The following is a 16912-nucleotide window of genomic DNA, read 5'->3' as shown; positions in this document are numbered from 1 at the left end:
CTCAGTGGTTGGTTAGGCCTTCTCCAGAAGCTTTACCTTGTGCCTACCTCCCATCAGACAAGGCACAGGATGCTTCGCAAGGGTGGTGTGGAAGGAGGGAAGGCTGGGCATCTCTGCTACCACCTTCCTTCCAGTTACCACCCGCACCCCCCCCCCCCCGCCCCTGCACCTCCTGACACCATCTGGCCTTTAGGTGCACACAGATCCAAAGTCAGATTCCATAGAACACGCCCACCGTAGCCGCTGAGGCCCAGCATTCAGGTCCACTCACAGTTTCCTTGGGTTTCCGTCTCAACCACCCTCCAGGCTTGCCTCGAGATACCCCCAAGGCTAGGAGTGGTGCGGGCATGCGTACAGGGGAGATACCTTCCCACCCCAGAGGACACAGCAGCATGGTTGCTTTGCAACATGATAGAACTAGAGCAGACAACAGCATGAACTTCTCAGGCTTCCAGGTTGTGAAACCTGAGGCCGAGTTGAAAGTCTAGTTCATCTTCTTTGCAAGGCCCCCAAGCATGATCCCAGATCTCCCCCACACCTGGCAGCTCCTGTGATTCTGCACTTGGTAGCCGAAACTAAGACCTCAGTTTCAGTGCCCACCCTGGGGAAGTCTGGTGTAGCGATACTCAGCTGGCCTGAATCCTCCTCCCACTGGCCAAGATCAGGGTATAAAGGGCCCCACATGAAACTCACCTAAGGGCCAGCTCAGTGGTACCCCAGCCCTTGACCCAAACGCCAACCACTATCCAGAAATTCCAGCCTTCTTCCCCCTCTTCTTCCATTGCCCTGGGATGAGTGCCTGGTGCTCACAGGTCCCATGGGGCTGGCCTGGGAACTGGCTGTGTTTCTCCCCACAAGAGCTCACCATTCCTGCTGCCCAGCAGCCTGGCTGCCTGCCTAGTTGCTGTGGCCAAGGTGGCCACAGCCTCTGCCCACAGTAGCCTGCGGGCAGAAGCAGGGCTCAGGCATGTGAAGGTGGTGGGGTGGGCAGTAGTCTGAGGGTGAGACTCAGTTCCCTGGGGAGGCTAACCTCTGTCTCTGCCCACTGCAGGCTCCTAGGCATTGGGGTGGGGTCATGTCCCAGCCAAGGTAGCTCCCAGTCTCGGGAAGGTAGACATGGATAGCCCAGCCGCCTGTTTCTAGCCCTAGGGACAGGATGGGCCCTCTGCTCCCAACATCTCAATCCACTCTCAGAGCTCCAAGGGAGCTGCTCAAGGTCACAAAGCAAGTTAGTGTGGAGGCTGCATGCTAGTTTTTTCTACTCTGGAGCCTCTGCTCCACACGGTTGGTGCCTCAGGAGAGGCCCCGGAAAGTGCAGGTGGGGCGAGTAGATTTGAGGGGAGGGCTCATAGTAAGCAAGGGACCTCCCTAGTTAGGGGCAGGCATCTGGGAGGCTCCCTGGAGGAGAACTTTTTGTAGAGGGCCTTGTTAGATGGTCAAGAGTTTGATGGAGTGGCACTCCAGGGGCAAAGCATGACTTGATCAAATGCAGGGATTTTGAGGAGCAGCGTGAAGGGAGGAGATGAGTGGGTTGGCAGGGGTGTCCTGGTGCCCCAGGGCTTCTTATCCCTGGAGGACCTGGGATGGAGGGTGCTGGCTATGCGAGAATGTGAGTATGCAGGCACTTGCTCAAGCTCTGCTGGTCCAACTGGCCCGACCACTTCTCTTCAGGCAGTGCTCACTGCCCCTGCTCTGAGTCCTGCTAAAAGGTATTGGCAAACCCTGGGTGAAGTCTGGATCAGGAGCCTAGGATCCCCCCCACCCCCCGCACCCCATCCTGGTCCCAGGGCAAAATTATTAAGGGGTCCTGGGCCGGGCCCCAGAGTGCTGTCATCTCCTTTAGAAAGCCTGCCCCAATTGTGGCCTCCAACAGAACAATTTCTTTTTCTTTTTTTTCTTTTTTTCTTTTTTTTTTTTCCAACAGAACAATTTCTAAGATATAATCACAGTGTGGAGGGTAGATCTGTCTGGGGAGATTAAATTATCCGAGCAATTATGGGAGATTTTTACTTTCTTTCCTCTATGAACGTGTCTTTATTTTCCTTTTTTGCTCTGTTTTCATCAGAACAGCCAATGTGTGTCATTCCTTTTCTAGGTTTCTGTGACTCTCCCTCCCCATCCCCCATCCCCCATCCCCCATCCCCCATCCAGCCCCCTGTCCTCACGGGTCTTCTCACAAGCGCCCGGCTAGGGGGGGCAGGCTGCGGTGCCTTGGACGACCCTTACTCCCGGACGTCGGTTGCGCCATCCATCAAATAAATGGGCGCACTCAGGTCTCCCTGTCCTGGACGGAGCCAGCGAGGAGAAGGGGGAGGGGCGGAGGCGCCGGCCGGCGCGGCGACCCAGGTGGCGGGGCCGCGCGGCCTCCAGGTGGCTGCCGACCGGGAATAGAGCCGTCTCCTTTATAGCCGGGCTGGCGTCACGGGGCGGGGCGGGCCTGCGGCCGGGCAAGGAAAGGCTTCCCTGGGGCGGGGCGGGGCGGCCCGGGGCCAGGCGGTACCCGAGCACCCAGACGTGCCTGCGGGGGCGCGCGCGGCGGCCTGGGTGGGGATGGGGTGTGTGCCCGAGTCCTCCCGACCCTCCCCACCGCCGGGGCCGTCCTCCCGCACAGGGCCTGTCCCGCGTTCCCCATGGGCCGAGCTGCCCGCCGCGGGGGGAAACTGAGGCAGGAGCAGGCGAGCAGGCCCGGGTATCAGAGCCTAGAGTGAGACCTAGCAGATCAGAGCAGACTGTGCTGTTGGGGGGGGGGGGGTAATGGGAGCGGTGGCGGTGGTGATGGGGAAGAGCTGGGGGCTTCCTTAGATCTCTGTGCCAGGCAAAAAGCCGAGGTTCGGTTTCTGCCTCTGACAGCCCTGATGTCCATTCACCCCCCCTCCAGACCCCTTTGGGGGCAGAGGAGCCAGAAGGGAGGTGGCACTCAGGCAGCAGGAGCTGTACCATGGTCAATATAGGACTGAGGCAGGCCAGGGGGGCATTATCTGTGGGAGTCCCAGCAAAGCCCTGTGCCCCAGGCTCTCAGAGAGCACCTTCCCCTTGCCTACCCCAAGTATTTCTCCTTTCACTTAAACACAGATATAGTGATGACACAGCCCGAGGACTCTTGGCTGGACCTCACCAACTCTTTGGCAGTTAATACCAACATAGATTGAGTCTCATGCCTAGTGCCCACATGAGCTTGGCCTCTCCCACCCTTCCCACCACCCACCAGGCCAGTATTTCCTTGATCATCTCCATTCCACAGATGAGGAAGCTGAGGCACAGTTAAGTCACAGGTCCAGGACAGAGCCAGGATATGAACTTGACCCCTCTAGCCCTTGGCCTGGCACTCTCCTACCATGTGGCACTGCTCCCAAGGCCACTGCACTTACTTGCCCCCTACCCAGTGCCTGAGGCTGAAATCCTTGTTCATGACCATATCAGTGGCCTGAGGTATGGCCACAGGTTTGACCATGTCCCAAGTGCCCTTCCAACCTGTACTATGCCCAGCAGAACCCTCTTGGCTCTGCCATCCCCAGCAACTGCCCAGGCTTAATATCCCTGCTGGTCTGGGCCTCCTGCTCCAGAAACATGAGTGACTCTACCACGGCCAGGTCAGCACTCTGGTGTGATGAGGATGGTGCCGGGAGCCAAGCTTTAGGGACAGGGATGATGATACAGAGAAGCAGAAAGTGAGGGGCAGAGATGCCAGGACAAGGACCAACTTTTGGTAGGGATCAAGGGGCGGGGATCCAGCTAGGTGGGCCCCAGGGAGAGAGGAAGTTTCAGGCCTTTTCCAGGTTGCTTGGCTGAGTCCTGGAATTCCTGTGTAGGAGCCTGGGGGCCCCCACGGTTCATGGCCTTTGGGTGGGGTAGGGGCTGCACTGGCCAAGCCAGCCTTCCTCTGGACAAACCCACCAAGGAGCACACAGAGGAATAGCCCTGGGTGTGTCCTAGGGGTAGGAGTCTGGACACTGCGCACCACTCTCCGGGATGGGCCTACTTCCTTGGCTGCAAACCCAGAGGAAGAAGAAGAGAAAGTATCACTTCTGGGTAGTTGCCAGGGGCCCAGCCCCACTTGGGGATTTACACCCCATGTCATAAGAGGCCATCAAGGGCTCTTCCAAGGCTGACAGCCTGTGACTCAGCAAAGTGACGGTACTTGTGCCCTGGCCAATGCGAGCTGAGGGCTCACCAGGTGTCCACCCTGGCTGAGGTTTCCCACACCTCATCTCACCTAACCCTGACTCAGCCCCTGATATGGGTCTGTCATCAGCCCCCTTCTCAGGTCAGGACTCAAGAGCAGAGAGGTGTGGTCACCTCCCTATGGTCATACAGTTAGCAGATGATACAGTCAGGGCTTTTCCCAGGGCTCAGTAGATGGGAAGCAGGCAGGTTATGGGGGCACAGAGGAAGCTCGTGTGGACCCTGCCATAGTCGGCCCGGTGTGGACCTCAGGAACAGTTCTACCATGCACAGTGGCTCCAACTGAGCTTGGTCTGGACTCCCCGAACCCCACAAGCTTGTTCTTCCTGGGGCCCCTGGTCACACAGCTTGTCTCTAGAGGGAAGCCCACCTGTATTCGTCCTCTGCCGTGGTCACAGTATGGCCTACACAGCCTCTCTACCCCTCCCCTCTTTGGGTGCATCACACTTTGCCTTGAGGTTTCCAGGAGAGAAGGATTGAGGGGCCAGTGTGTGCTTGCAGGCTCCAAGCTCATGTGTCTGCATGATCCTGAGGGCCCAGAAAGTACATCTTGGCATCTAATTTAAATTTTTCTTGCTGCCATAGCACCAACCCTACTCTAAAACCATGGTTCTCAACAAGGTGGGATTTTGCTCTCCTGATCCTCCCCCCGCCCCCAAGGACATTTGGCAGTATCTGGAGACATTTTTATCTGTCACAACTTGAGGGAGAGGAGTGCTATTGGCATCTAGTGGGTAGAGAGCAGGCGTGCTGCTAACATCCTGCAAAGCACAGGACAGTCCTCACAACAAGGAATTACCTGCCCCAAAGGGCAATACTGTTGAGACTGAGAATCCTTGATATAAAACATGGCTTTTAAAAATAAAAAATAAAAAAATAAAACATGGCTTTTGGAGCAGGGCAGCTTTTGCTTTGAATGCTGCCTCCACCATTCACTAGCTGTGTACCCCTGGACAAGTGGCCTCACCTCTCTTTGAGACTCTGCTCTTCACCCAATGTGGCACTAATAGTGGCCCTTACCTCATGGGATCTTGAGGACTGAGTGGATGGAACACACCCAAAACTGGGTACAGGTCCTGGTACTGGGGAGGCTTCATCAATGATAGCCATCATCCTTCCTTTCTGTGTTCTAAGGTGAACCTCAGGGTGTGGGAGCAAAGGCCTGGTGGCCAGACCTGGAGAACCCCAAGGGTCCAGCCTAGCACAGCATGGGCCTACTGTTGATGCTGAGGGAGAGAATGAGTTGACCTTTGTGAACCTGGATGGAGGAGCCAGAAAGGAAACTTGATCCCAGGTGGGCAGAAGTCACATGAAGCTCACCTCCATCACCCTTCTCTCCAGCCCAACCCAAGGGAAGCCATGGGGTAGGGGTGAGATGACCAGCACACAAAACACAGTAATGAATACAGGTCCCTTAGCTCGGGGAAGTGCCATGGATTCACAGCTGGGCATCACGGAGAAGTGGCATGTGAGTGGACACAACCAAGACAGGTAGAGACATGGGGGTGGGTGGGAAATGGCATCCAGGCCCAGGGAATGGCATTTGCAAAGGGTAAGGCATAAGGATTATTTCCCAAGCGATATTCCATGTGGCCAGAAGGGTCCAGCTTGGTGGAAAGAGCCTACCCCAGTAGGGTATCAGGACTGGGAAGCTGGACATAAGTCCATTTTCCAAACAGGTCTTCCCTCCCAGGTATAGGGTGCCAGGGCCCTCTTTTTCTCTGCAGTGTAAAGAATCACTATATTTACTTACTTAAGAATCATTATTATTTACTCTTTCCAGTCTAGCCCTTCCACCTCTTAAAACAGAGTTTTGGGATCCACATCTCTGCCAGGGCTCTCTATTCCTGGAGGTCTCACTAGACTCCTCCTCCTCCCAATCCACCCACAGTCCTATGACCCACTTGGTCTGGCCCAGTCTCCCCTCCATCTCCCACAACCCAGGGTCCTCCCACCAGCAACTTGCTGCAGCCCCTCTGCCCACCTCCATTCTCCCAGGAGCTGACTCCATTGTAACAGCTGCCACCACCTGCTGTTTGAGACCAAAGTCCTAGATGGTCTCTACCATGAGCCAGCCCCCTGATCAACTCAGGCCTCCTCAGGAATTGTCCCCTGTTTCCAACAATTAGGCTTCAGCTGGGAAGAGCTGTCTCTCCATCCCTTCTTGGTGTTCTCCCAGGAGGCCTGGAAAATGAAATTTCTTTGGAGTATGGCACCATCGGCTTTGCCCCCCCCCCTTTTTTTTTTGAGGTTTTGGGGCAAGCTAATGGGATCGCAGGGTCTCTCTCCTTCCCCAGACTTTAGGCCCAGAGGGTACCCAGTGAATGAATGGGTAAATGAATGAATGAGTTATGCCTGACAACCAAGTTTCCAGTGTGGAAAGGAAGCTCAGGCGCCTACTAGGGGCGGTGGGGACCTCTGGAAAGTGAGAGCAGAAGCCTGGAGGATCCAGGTGGGGGCTGCTCCTAGAAGCGCTCCGCCAGCGGGAGCCTCCCGTCCCGGAGTCTTCCCGGGTCGTCGTCTCAGGCGCAGGCCCGGCCCAGCCCGCCTGGCGGTGGGCACCCGGCCCGGCCGCGTCCGCCCTCCAGCCGGCAGGAAGAGAGAGCGAGGCCCGGCGCGGCGGGCCAGCTGGCCGGTGGGGAGTCCCGGGCGTGGGCGCTGCGAGCTGGGGAAGCCCCGCCGGCGCCTCCCGGGCCTCGGTGCGCTGGGGAGGGGAGGCAGCCCCCCCGCGGGCCTCTGCGTCCTCCTCCGTGGAGCAGGGCGCCTCCTGCGGCCGGGGCGGTGCGGGGTGGGCGGGAGCCGAGCCGGCCCGGGAGGGCCGAGAGCGCGCGCCCGGGAGGCGGGGCCGGGACCCCTCCTCGCGGCGGCGGCGGGGGGGCGGGGCCGGGCCGGGCCGGGGGCGGGGCCTGGGCGGGGCGGGGCCGGGGCCGGCACCTGGGTGAGGTCGCGCCGCCCCGCCCCCTCGCACTTCCGTGTGCAGCGGCGCGAGCGAGGGAGGCGGCGGCCCCGGGATCCCCGGAGCGACCCCCGGCATCCGCCCGCCGCGCGGAGGCCCGGACGGGACTCACCGGCCTACGGGCCCGTCCCGGTCGGGCCCGCCCCGACCACCGTCCTTGCGCTCCCGGGAACGGCTCCGGGAGCTGGACCCCAGCCGCCGCGACCCCTGGCGCCTGGCGGTGCGCGGGAGGTGAGTGAGGGCCCGGCCCCGAGGTGGGATCGGGCTACCCCGAGGGCGCCCCCTCCCTTCCCCCGCCCCCGATCCGGTTCCCGTTTCTGAAACTGAGAAACTGAGCGGCGGCCAGCGCCAGTCCCGTGGCGCCCCGAGCCCGCCGGTGCCGCCGTCCGCCGTCCGTCGGTCTGTCCCTGCCCTCAGCGGCAGCAGCCGAGGCCCCCTCGTCGGTCGGTCCCTGGACCCTCCGCGCGTTCGCCCGTCCGTCTCGGCTCCCCGGCCCGGTCGGTGCATCCGCCCCCACCCCCTCTGTGTCCGCGCGTCCTCCTTCCGAGTCCCGCTGGGTCGGCCCGTAGCCCTCCGCGGGCCGCGGGCCCCATCCCCACCCCCACCGCACCTCCCGCCGCCGCTGGATCCCATCCTCCCGGAGCCGCGCCCCCCGCCGACGCCCGTCGCCCCCTGCCGGTGCCGCCGTCTCTCCTGTCCTAGGCGGCGGGGAGGCCAGGCCGCCTGCCCGGCCTCGCCGCCCGCCCCTGGGTCCCTGCCCGGCCCAGCCCGCTCGGCGCCTCCTCCTTGCTCTCTCTTCCTTCAGTCCCGGCGCCTCTCTCCATCTGTCTCCGGGCTGGGCGTGGCTCTAGTCTCCACCATCCCCCCCCACTACCGCCCCGCCCGTACTCCCCTCTGAGCCCCCTCCCCTGGTGGCCCCTTCCACGTCCCAGCTGTCCGGGCAGCTCCGCAGTCCCAGTCCGGACGCCACCTCCCGCCTCCCCGTGGGGGCCCAGCCAGGTGAGGGCAGGGGGTGGAAGAGGGCCGGGGTCAAGAGGCAGGAGGTGGGCACCAGCGCTGTTCCACTTCTCCGACTCTCCCGTTGGTCCTCTCTGGGACGGGAGAACCCCTGAGCCCTCCGCCACAACTTACACCTGGTCAGGATTTGGTGGAGTGGGGGCATCCCTTTCTGGTCCTGCCCTGTCTGGTTGGACTTGACTCCTTGTGCTGAGTCGCCTGTATCTGGGCATGTAGGTATGTTGTCTGTGTCTCTATTTGTGTTCTCTGTCCCTGTGCCTGGGACTTACCCCTGTGGTCCCTTTCTACATGATGTGACTTACCTGTGTGTGCGTGTGTATGTCTGGGTGTCCTGAGGCTCCATGTGCCCTTTGCAACTATGCGTGCACTATGTCTTTATGTCTTGGTGTGTTCTTTGTCACTAGACTCCCCCCTGTGTTGGTATGTGTGTGTCTTTGTGTGCCTGTGTGTCCCTTGTGTGTCCGGAGGGTCCTGTATTGCACACTGGTTTGTGTCATGGTGACCCACTGGCCATAAACATTTGAGCTGTTGATTTTGGGAGCCAGTGGTGTTAGTGTCAGCCCACCACACTCATATGGGTGTCTGTATGAGTGTGGGTATGTATGTACACTCACTTGTGCTTCCTCTCTCGCTGCCACTGAGCCGCTGTGACCAAGCTGACCTGGTCACCGAGGGAGAGGGCTGGTCCTTTGAGTTTCCTCGTTCCTTTGAGTTGGGGTGTGGTGGACAGGCCGGTAGAGGGCAGCTCTGTGTGTGTGTGTGTGTGTGTGTGTGTGTGTGTCTGCGTGTGTGCACGTGTGCTACGATATAGAGCTGTTTGGACAGCTATACCTGGCTATAGGGTGGTGTGAGGGATCTGGTGCATTCAGAACTGTGGCTGGGATGAGACTGGCGGGGGTGAGTGTGTGACTGGTGGGAGACTCATAGTCTGACTATGAAACTGCCAGTCTGTGTGCTACGGAGTCGCTGTGATTGTGGGGAACTGAGAGTATGGTGCCTGCACGCCGGGGTGACAGTGCTGGGAGGAAAGGTGGGAGCCCCAGTGTGTGAGCATGTGGGAGGCTGTGAGCACCTCATGCCCAGCCCTGGTTCCTGGGGAGGCTGGGGAAGGCCTCTGTCTCTCACCTGCCTCTGCTCCCCCGAGGTGAGGGATACCTGGGGGCAAGTCTTTGGGTTTATAGTGTTGTGACCAAGACCTAGAGCTCTGGACCCAGGGAAGACATGGACTCAAATACTTGATGTGCCTCTTATGGACAAGAGACAAGCTAGACTTCTCTAAGGCTGAGTCCCCTTATCTGCAGAACAGAAAAAGTTGCTGTGAGGACTCAGGGTCCTGTGTCAGTGGGCCTCTAGCACAGGCTTGGCCCACAGGCAGAGCTCAGCACATGCTAAATCTTATTTGGTGACCACTTACTCCCGCCCCAAACAGTATGGTCCCCATTCTCCTGGGAGCTGGGCTATTAAAAGCCCAGAGAGTCCCCAGCGCAGTTTTCTGTGATGTGTCTGTTGCCCCCGCCCATGCCCTTGGCCAGACTGCTTGCAGGAGGGCAGATGCCTGGCAGAGACCCCATCAACCGTGTTCAGCCCACTTGACACCTGCCTGGTCTCAGCAGCACTGACTTAGGAGATAGGGCTGGGGGTGATTTGGAGCTTGGCTATAGGGCGGTGACACGGTTTAGGTGCCTCAGCTAATTGGAGTTTAAAATTAGGAATAAAGTACAGACAAGCCTGAGGGTGCCTCATTCCCCAGGGAGTGGTAATGGGGGTCTTCAGCTGGAGGAGGAGCTCCCATCTGGGGAGGGGAATCTTTTGTGGAGGCTTGGCCTGCAGGAAAAGTGCTCATCTTTTGGCCAGGAGAACTGAGACACCTTGCTGCCTTTGTCATTCCTTCCTTCTAGGACCTCTCTGGGTCTCAGTTTTTTTCAGCTGTATAATGGGTGCAATATTAATGTGAGAATCACCTGGACTAGAAGGTGCAAAACAAGGATACGAAAGTATCACTATTCATTTGGTACTCCGAATGTGAGTCGAGCACAGGAGCTGTCATGCCACAACACTGGGGCCCCAGAATGACCTGGGGAGATGTAGTCTCCTCATTTTAAAGATAAAACAAACAGAGGCTCAGACAAGTTGCCCCAGACCACAAAGCAGTGGCCCCCACTGCCACTAGGTCTGCTAAGGCGCAGGACACTCTCTTGCAGACAGGAAGATTAGGAATCACTTTCTTGCTATGTCTGTAGCCTGGAAATGCTCCGAGGGCTGAGACATAGTGATCCAATTCCTAGCATGGAGAGGACACATAGCCAATGCCTTGGACAGGTTGGGCCCAATACCCCATTTCACAAAAGAGAAAGCCAAGTCCAAAGAGGCCAAGGTCTCTGAGCCAGACCGGGCTGACCGATGGGGAGAGCCTGTTTGGCAGCGCCTCCCACCTCAGCTGTTTCCTTTTGTTCCTGCAGGTCTGCCTGGAACCCGGCCCAGGTGAGGGCGGCGGACCTGCTTCTGGTGGTGGCCGCCGCAGGAGCCAGGACTGAGGGGAAGGGGGAGCCAGGAGCCCCAGGTAAGACTGGATCCGCCTAGACAGATGGACATCTGGACAGTGTGCATGGTGTGGCCTTCTCCCCTTCTGCTGGAAGCAGCAACTGGGCCGGGTAGCGGGGAGGGACCCACAAAGTCTTCGGGCTGGGTATGGGGCCTGCCTGGGTGTGCCGAGGGGGCAGCAGTTTACCTTGCCTATGAGGACGCCCTGCCTGGAACGGGCTTCTGGCCTGAGGATGACTATGGCCTTGGAGCTCAGAGGCCTGCCCCCGCCCCACCCCCCACAGTTTGGGGTGAAGAGTGGTGATACTTTGCTGGTCAGTTAGAAGGAAGATGGTGTAGGTGCCAAGGGTTGTGGGTGAATGTATCAGCTTTCTGTGGCCCTTTGTCTTGGCCTCAGGCTGTCTTCATCATAATCATACAGGGGAACTGAGGTCTGCCCTGGGCCCCACAGTGGGCTGGGTATCAAGCTGAGAATGGAAAGAGCTCCCCTGAGCTCTCTTCCACACCCCAGGTCCCCTCATCTCCCCAGCCTCTCTGGGGTGGAGGAGAGACTCAAAATCTCCCTGCCCAGCTCCCAGATCCTGGAGGATGTGGAATCCTGGGGAAGGCTGTCCTCTCTCGGGCCCCTTATAAAACTAGATTCCTTCCTTTGGGGCCAGACTTGCCTCCTTCAGCCCCCATTGCAGTGAAAATAGCCCTGTGAGTTAACCCATTGAGTCTCCAAAGTCCAGTGGACAAGATTCTGGGGGTGCGATGGGGGCGTTGCTGAGGGCACCTGGAACCTAGGGAGTGACAGTGGGGAGAGGTGGCAAAGGTGGCCTTTCTTCTGGGAGGCCTCCCTGATCAACCCCCACTCCCCTCCCTACTGGCACTCAGCTGGCAGGCACCAACAAGTTTGGGGGGGGTGAATGGACCAGTGGGGGCTGGGCTCTGAGAGCTTAACTCTGGGGTGGGAGGGGAAGTAGGAGGCCAGGGTCCCAGCTCCTGGGATAGGAGCGGGGCTGAACAAGAGCAGGGTCATCACTGGGTCTGCTGTTTATTTAACTTACCACTAAGCCTAGAGGGGAAGGAGGTGCCGTGTCCTTGGCTGGCTGGGGGGCCTCTGCTACCCGAGGTCAGGGGCCACCCTCTCCCAGCACTGAGCCTCATTCCCTAAGAAGTCTGACCAGTTGGTCTTGGAGCCTGCCCACTCTCAAAGCTCAAACATCATCCACCCAGCCGGTGCAGACATAGGTATGCTCGAATGACAGAAACTGAGCTGTACCCAGCGCCCGTGCCCGCAAATCCTCGAGTGCCCACACACGCATCGCACATGCACACACACGTCCACAGATTTTCACAGGCACTCACCCACAGGCACGCTCAAACACGCACACAGATGCTCACCCAGTCATCTTGCACACAGAAGCCTGCCCACACACACCACACTGCCCACTGACTTTCCGGGTCAGAAAGGAGGGGGTGGTCTTTGGTCAGGGTCACAACCCAGCCTGCGTCTGGCACTGAGGGTGAGGTTTGAGGTGTGGCTGTGACCACAGGGGCTCCGGGGGGCCGAACCACACTGGGAGGTAGGCTCTGCCCAGGCATTCACCAGCCGGCCAGCTCACCTGGACCAGGCCTCAGGCTCACTAGGACTCCCTGTGGGGGAGTTGGGGATGAGAGGAGGCACCGTGTCAGCTGTGGGCCGGCACCGTTTGTGGCTGCTGCCGCAGGGGAGGAAGTGGGGTGCCTGTGGTCACGGGGCCAAGGTGCGGGTGGGTGGGGGGGTCCAGTCTGTCTCCCTTTAGCATCCATGCCTGGTGGAAGTGGAGTTGCTGGGCTCTGGCAGCTAGAAGGCAAGCATGGTACTTCTCCCAGGGCAGTCTGTGCACTTTCCAAGGCTTGGGCCCAGGGAGAGGCCTGTCCATCCGAGGTGTTTCCGGAGGCTCACTTCCCCTGGGCTGCCCAGGAAGTGGTTTCAGAGTGGGACTGACCAGCACTCCGTCTGTGGGCTGCCCCGCCCCGGCCTTGCCTGTGAGGGGAGCAGGCCTGGCCAGTGGGGTTAGGCTGACTGACCAGGCTTCCCACTGCCAGAGCTGACTAGGGCTTGACAGAGGCCCAGGCAGAGGGGTCGGGCTGAGGCCACGAAGTCCCCTGCAGCCCCCAGAACCCCAGCTCCTCCTTCCCTCTGAGCTGTATCCTGAGGCTCAGAGCACTGTGGCAGGCACAGTTGCCTTGTGTGAATTGGCATCTGCTGGGTCACGCCTCTGGGATTAGGCAGCTCCGAGCAGCTGTATGAATGAACCTGAGCAAGTGGCTTTGGTGCCTGGTGCCTCGTTTTTCTTCTCTGACAAATGAGACAATGGTAGCATCCATCTTCATGGGCTGGTGCCGGAAACTACACATAATGTATGCAAAGCAGCTAGCATGTGCCTAGCACTTTATTAGTGTTTAAGGAGTGGAAACTGTAGTTATGTAAAGCACTTAGCGCTCAGTTTGTGGTAACTATCTCAAAAAACAGCAAGTGGTCCTGACGATGGGGTTGTTGTTGTCTGAAGACCTGGACACCTGGCCAGTGTCACAGGACCGGGTGGCCGCACAGCCGGCCCCTGAGAAGCCAGGTCTCTGGCTCCTCATTCCTCCTCCTGGTGGCAATCCTGCAGGGCAGGGAGCGTTCGCCATGTCCTCTGAGGAGAGGAGCTCTGGGGTGGAGCAGCTGTGCCCACTCAGCAGCCCAGCCCCCTCATTCCCTTTCAAAGGGAGAAAAATAGATCTCATGACAAATGGATGCAGGGAAGAGAAAGGCAGCTGCCTGCTGCCCCCTCAGGCCTCCCCTGGGCCCCTTCTCCCACGATGGTCCCCCACAGGCCGCTGAGCTTGGATATGCTGAGGCTGGTGATGATGGGGTGGGGGGATGGTGAGCCCTCCTGCCAGCCTGCCTACCCATCGGACCCCTGGAGTCAGCCTGTGCACTGGGAACGGGGGTGGATATCTGGAGCTAGAAGTTTCCCCTACACATGTATCTATACATACATCCTTGACACCTGGCAGCTGATAGCAGGGACATGCCTGTCCTAGGGACACGCAGAAGGTAAGACCAGGGAGGAGGAAACCCTTTGCTCTCCAGGGCCAAGAGGCTGGGGGCCTTGGGTATTGGTGTGGTGATGACAGTGGTATAGTGGGCAAGGGCCAGGAGGCTGGAGGGCGGGAGACTGGCAAGGCCTGGGCTGGGAGTGTGAGTGAGGGCATCCTGGAGGTTTAGGAGCAAGACCTCAGCAGGCATTAGACAGACCTGGGTTCAAATTCTCACATGATATTTACTGGCTGTGTACTCCTGAGCCAGCAACTGGACTGCTTTGAGCCTCTGTGGCCTCACCTGTGCAATGGACGAATCAGGGAGTTTCCATCTGAGACCTGAATGATAAAGAGCCAGCATGTGTTTCAGGGGACAAGGCAGGAAGACGGAACAAGTGCAGAGGCTCCTAAGCAGGAAGGAACTTGGCCGCTCAGGGAACTGAAAGGGGTCACTGTGGCTGGGGCAGAGGAGAGAGGGGAGGGCAGCGGCTGAGGAGTCAGGGAGGTGATGGGAGCAGGTTGGGTGGGTTGGGCCCAGGAGAGGCATCTGGGCTTATAGGAAAGGAAACGGCGACCACTGGGGACTTGGGCACAGAATGACGAGATCTGTTTTAGTCCCTGGGGCAGAGGGACTGTGGGGCCAGAGCAGAGGATGGACATCAGGCAGGTGCAGAGCCTGGGGAAGGTGATGGGGCAGGACGGGGGGACGATGGTGGAGAGAAGAGACGACTTCAGTGTGAACTGCAGGACAGAACTGATAGCGATGCCCTGTGGGGAGGGAGCGCTCCACCCTCTCCTACCTCCATGGTGTCTGGCCAAGCGCTGGCCTTGCTAAGAGATGAGGGGGTACCTGCTCGGAGAACGCCAGGAGGCCTGAATCGGATGTGTTTGAGTGCCTCTAGAGCATGATGAGGCGGAGGGCCCGAAGGCAGGCCTGGAGTTCAGGGGTCCTGGGCCCAAAGGAAAGACCTGAGAGGAGAGAGGTAGCTGGCAAGCCTGGGTGGGGGAGGACGGGGTTCGGCGGGCCTCTGGTGGGGAAGTTCAAGAGGTCCTGGGTACGGGGCTGGGATGGCTGTCCCTCGAAGGTCCCTGGCAAGGTGCTCAGGAGGGCAGGCTTGTTGTGGCTGAGCCACTGTTTTCACAACAGCCTCGGAAGCTTTGGATCATGTCACTGGCTTGTTGGGTAAACAGGCACAGTGGAGCGGTTGGGTCAGATGTCTGCATGGTGTGGGCTGCAGGGCCCAGGAGTGGGGGCCAGGCGGGGGTGGGGGAGGTAGGAGGATTACGGGGGCTTCCAGTATCAGGGCTGGAGAAAGCTTAGAGGTCTCAATTGTCAAGACAGGGAGGTGGAGGCCCTGAGGAGAGACAGCAGCCAGCCTAGGGTCTGCTGGGGGTCTCAGGCTGCCTTGGCCCAGCCCAGTCTCTTCCCAGAGCAGTGGTCCAGAGCCAGGCACTGCAGGGCTGCGAGCCTTGAGAGAGCCCCTTTACCCACTGATCCAAGGAAGTTTCGGGGGTACCTACAGTTACAGGACAGCTGGAAATGGGCAGTGGGCAGATGGAGAGAGGGCCAGGTGTGAGGATGGCGGTGCTGATAAGGATGACGATGCCAGGTCTTGCACTCAACACAATCTCCTAGGCAGGGCAAGCTCATTCGCTTTTATGGATAATACCAGAGCACCTTGGCCAAACTCACAGGGCACCCGGGGCAGACCAGGTCTGAACTGGACCCGTCCAGGCCCCCACTCCTAGGTTCCTATGCTCATTGCCTGCCGTGAGATGGCACATCATGGCCCTGCCTCTCTCCCAGCTTCTCCCCACCCTTAGGGTGGGGAGGGGTGATCTGGGCCCTCCTCACCATGTCAGGGCAGACCTTTCCCCAAACAAAGGTTAATGTCCACAAAGGGGAGAACCATGGGAATCTGGAAGGAGGCCTTTGTGTGTACAGAGGGACAGGCGGAGGAGTGGACCTGGGGCCCACCTCTGTGGAGGCTGGCGGAGCAGCCGTTCCCACGCCTGAGCACCTGCCCGTGCCCTCACCCCAGAGGCGGCCAGGTGGCTGTTCCATGGTTAGAGCTGGAGGGTCCCTCTCTGCCTCCCCCTGGGGCTGCCCCACCAGCTTTGTGGTTTTGGGTGAATTGCTCCATCTCTATCTGTTGGGTTCTGCCCAGTGAGTCTGGAGCTCAATGGAGGTTGTGTGTGGGGTGTCTGGAGGGGCACAGGTGTGAGCCCTCCCCTCCTCCTGTGACCCCTAGCCTTGCCCTCAGCCTCTGCTGTGCCCTCAGACAGGGGGGCAGGGTGTGCCTGACTGGTCCACTCCTTCCCTTGTGCACTTTGGACTTTGCTCTGGGCCAGGAGGGACTTTCTCTGCCTCCCTCACTGGGGAGGCCCAGCCTGCCTGACCCCCAGCTGCCCTTCCCTCCTTAGCCATTATCCCCGGAGCTGGGGTAGAAAAAGCTACACTTGGACCTTTCTGGCGCCAGACCCTAGTCAGACAGGTGTGGGTCCTTCTAGGCTGTTTATCCCTGTGTCGGTTTGGAGTAGCTCTGCCCATGTGCACATTGTGCTTGTGGCACCCTGTGTGCACCTGAATCTCTCTGTGCTGGTAAATGCATCAGGGTGTCAATGTCCTGTGTGGTCCGCATGGGCCTGGACATATGTCAACACGTGAGAGCAGTGAGTTGGGGTGGGGGGTTCCTAGTGTCACTGAGTCATCCTAGGAGCGTGTGTGTGCCTGTGGTTACAACCGTCTGCGTGCATGTCCAACTGCAAGCAGGGTTCCCCATGTGGAACTGTGTGTTTGGGTCGGTGGGTGTGCCCGCATGTGCGTACATGTGTGGTTATTCTGTGAGAGGCCCTGATGGACCCCTCACCCCGGCTCCTCACAGAGGCCCCCTTGTCTACGGTCCTGCCATGAAGGGGCCTTTGTTCCTCCCTAGGGGGTACCTGGAGCTCTCCTTCTGGCTTCCCCAGTCCTAGGACTAGCTGAGTGACTCAAGGCCTGTGCCTGGTGTGGCCTATGCCCCTAAGATGGCCTATCCTCACCCCTCCCCTACCGTGTGCTGGCAGGAGTGGGTGTGAGCCAGTGACAGCCAGGGTCCCAAGTCCTGCCCTTCAGACTCTCCCTCCCAGCCCCTCTGGCCGGGTGGGCCAGCTGTACCCCTG

General features: G+C 59.3%; 1 protein-coding gene across 2 annotated transcripts in view; it reads left to right on the top strand.

The window, feature by feature from the left end:
* Positions 1-7082: 7082 nt before the first annotated feature.
* The window catches only part of PRKCD (protein kinase C delta), a 28876-nt gene continuing 19046 nt past the window's right edge, over positions 7083-16912 (top strand). For both annotated transcript variants that reach the window (XM_025986395.2, XM_025986387.2), the window contains exons 1-2: positions 7083-7369; positions 10615-10715. The gene's annotated coding sequence lies outside the window, so the exon portion shown is untranslated. The remainder of the gene's footprint in view (positions 7370-10614; positions 10716-16912) is intronic.

Source organism: Vulpes vulpes, chromosome 9, assembly GCF_048418805.1.
Source record: "Vulpes vulpes isolate BD-2025 chromosome 9, VulVul3, whole genome shotgun sequence".
Classification (NCBI taxonomy): domain Eukaryota; kingdom Metazoa; phylum Chordata; class Mammalia; order Carnivora; family Canidae; genus Vulpes; species Vulpes vulpes.
Note: the sequence above shows the minus strand (reverse complement) of the source record. Positions and strands in the feature narration are given on the sequence as shown.